A 2,996-nucleotide genomic window follows, 5' to 3' on the forward strand; every position below is an offset into this window, starting at 1 on the left:
CTGATCGCAAAAAATTAGTAAAATCACACATTTTAACTAACTACTTTGCCTTCCATTTATTAATTAAAGTACCCCACAACTAATTTTTACCAAGTATCAGTTATTAGATGATGAGTTGATATTTTTCCAAATTAAAATTCAAAAATTAAAAGAAAAGAAACTGCAAACCAAGCTCGGGTTGCCTCCTGAGAAGCGCTTCTTTTTCTTGGAGTCTTGAGTTGGACTCCGTGCCTCCTACGTTGAATCTTCTAAAGAGTCCATCACCAGCTGGACATTTTGTTCCTTGAAACGCCTCTTCTAAGCTTGCACACGTCTTTTGTACGCCTTCTTCGAATTTTCCTTTTTTGTCTTGACTTCATCTACATTGAACTTGCGTTTAATCCCTTGAGTCTTTATTTTTTCTTCACTCTTCAGCTCCATACCACTTGTCTCTTCCTTCACCATTTTCCTTGTCACCTTTGAAGTAACCTCTTCTTCATCACTTGTTATTTCATCATCTTCTTTGCTCACCTAAGAATGTGGACTCTTGTAAGCAATGACTTCAACTAAATAGGGAATAGATGCTCTTGGTTTTGTTCTTTTGACTTGATGAACTGTCTTGATCTCTTCTTCCATAAGCTTTTCTAGTTCTTCTAGTTCATTATCTTCATTGATTGTGAACACCTCTTCTTTAACATGAAGCCATCGTATATCCCAAAAACTTCTTTTTAATCTCCAACCCTCAAAGTGAGCTTAGACTCACGAATATCAACAAGAGCTCCAGTAGTGTTAAGCAACAGACGACCAAGGATAATTGGAACATCGGGGTCTTCCTTCATATCCAACACTACAAAATCTATTGGAAAAACAAATTTTCCAATTTTCACCAAAATATCCTCCACGATGCCCCGGGGTTGTGTCATTGAACGGTTCGCCATGTGAATCGTCATTCTTGTAGTCTTCATCTTCTGAATTCCCAACTTTTGATAAAATGAAAAGGCATCAAATTAATGCTAGCTCCAAAATCGGCTAAAGCATTAACCTTCATTTTGTTACCAAACTCACACGGAAGAGTGAGGCATCCAGGATCCCCCATCTTCTCAGGTATCTTTCCCAACACAGCTTTTAAGCTTTGCTCACTTAGAATCACCTTAGGATTCTTCTTTAATTGGGTGTCTATCAAGGCTTGCAGTAATCTTTGATACTCGAGAATTCTGGATAAGGACTTTATAAAAGGGAGTATTAATCGGGATTCCCTTCACGTGTTTAACAAACTCTAGATGCTCTCTTTCCAGTGGACTAAGGGCAGCTCGGGATGCAAACGACAAAGGCGGCTGATAAACAGGAACAGGTTCAGAAACTTTTTATTCAGACAAGGACCATGTCGTGGCCAGAGCAGTGCCTCGTCGTGGCACAGCTGTTTCAGCAACCCTTTCTCTTTCGAACTTTGGCTTCCTTGTTTTTGGACCGGGCTGCTATGGTTCTTCTTCTAATGCCTCCAGGAACTCAGAGCTGGCCTCTTCTTCAGTATCTATGGCCATTACATGAGATTGGGCCTTTGTTTCAGGATTTTTCGGTGATAGCTTCTCATGAACCAGAGTGGCTAGTGGACCAAATTGTACTTCAAGGTTATTGATGGAGGCTTATTGGTTCTTTATTAAAGTTTGCTATTCAATAATAGCAACATCAGTAGCATCGTCTCTTTTCCAAAGCTTCCATAAACTTCATCAACATGGTCTCTAGATCGGGTTTCTTCTCAGCTGGTGGCTGCTCCTTCTGATAAAAGCCTCGACCTGTCTGTCTATATTTCTCTTCTTTTTTCTTCTTATACACTTCATATGGAAGCCACTCCTTCCTTGGTTTCCTCCAGTCTTCTTCAAACTTATCCCCACTCGAGTAGCACACTTGATCCTTTCTATTCCCAAACTCATCTAAATTGCAGTCCTTGGTCAAGTGTGGACAACTACACCTCTCGCAACCCACTCTTATGGCATGAATTGACTGGTCCGTTTGTGTTATCCTTCGATCCAAATTATTCAGCATAGCCATCACAGCTGCTATTTCTTCAGTTTAGGCCCCTCCACCACCTTTGATTCCATCTTGCCTAGGGTTGTGGTATTCGCGAGAGTGCTTCACGAATTCTTCAATCAGCTCCTTGACCTCCCTTGGATTTTTCTTTGTCAAAGGTCCTTGAGAGTCAAGGAGTTGTCTTGTCATAACGTTGACCCCATCATAGAAAATCGACATCTCTTGTTGCACATTTAGATCATGCTGAAGGCAATTTCTAAGCAAACCCTTGTACCGCTCCCATGCTTCGTATAATGACTCCCCCAGCTGTTGCTCAAAGTTGGCTATGGCTTTCTTGAGTTTAGCCATCTTGGATGGCGGGCAAAACTGGTCCAGGACTTGCTCATGCATTTGAGCCCAAGTGGTGATTGTACCCGGTGGAAGTGATTTTAGCCACTCTTTAGCAGCTCCCTTGAAGGTAATGGGAAGCATCCTAAGCAATACGGTGTTTCTGTTGACATTTGGGACATTGAAGTAATCCGCACTGTTATTGACTTCATCTAGATGCTTAAAAGCATCCTCATGATCTTTCCCAAAAAAGGGGATATCCTTCAGTGTAGTGAAGATGTGCCCCTTCAGCTCGAATGTGGCAGTGGCGGGTATTGCGGGTTGGACTAAACCGGTACCCACATCTTCTCGGATCTGCTTCTTGTAAGCTCCCATGGACATCTCTTCAATTGTTGACATCTCGTTCCTTGGCTCGTTCTCAGGTTCGCTCGTATGTTCTTCAAATTTGGGCTCGGTATCGTATTCGGATTCGGTTTGGACGGGTATTTGATCCAACTACTCAAAATTGCTCTTGTTCCTTGAGGATGTACTTGACTCTCCTGTCTTCTTTCCTAACTTCCTTGAAAATGTTGACTTTAGTTCTTGCAATGGCGTCTTCTTATCAGTCTTCTTGTGAAGTGTAGCTTCTGGATCTTGAATTGGTGGCACCAAAGGTGTGGTAG

General features: G+C 41.9%; 1 non-coding gene across 1 annotated transcript; it reads left to right on the top strand.

The window, feature by feature from the left end:
- The first annotated feature begins 2,242 nt into the window (after positions 1-2,242).
- Positions 2,243-2,349, top strand: LOC145038134 (small nucleolar RNA R71). The gene has a single exon (XR_013679200.1). It is a non-coding gene; the product is annotated as a small nucleolar RNA R71 (small nucleolar RNA).
- The last annotated feature ends 647 nt before the right edge of the window (positions 2,350-2,996 follow it).

Source organism: Lactuca saligna, chromosome 3 (assembly GCF_052625555.1).
Source record: "Lactuca saligna cultivar CGN05327 chromosome 3, ASM5262555v1, whole genome shotgun sequence".
Classification (NCBI taxonomy): domain Eukaryota; kingdom Viridiplantae; phylum Streptophyta; class Magnoliopsida; order Asterales; family Asteraceae; genus Lactuca; species Lactuca saligna.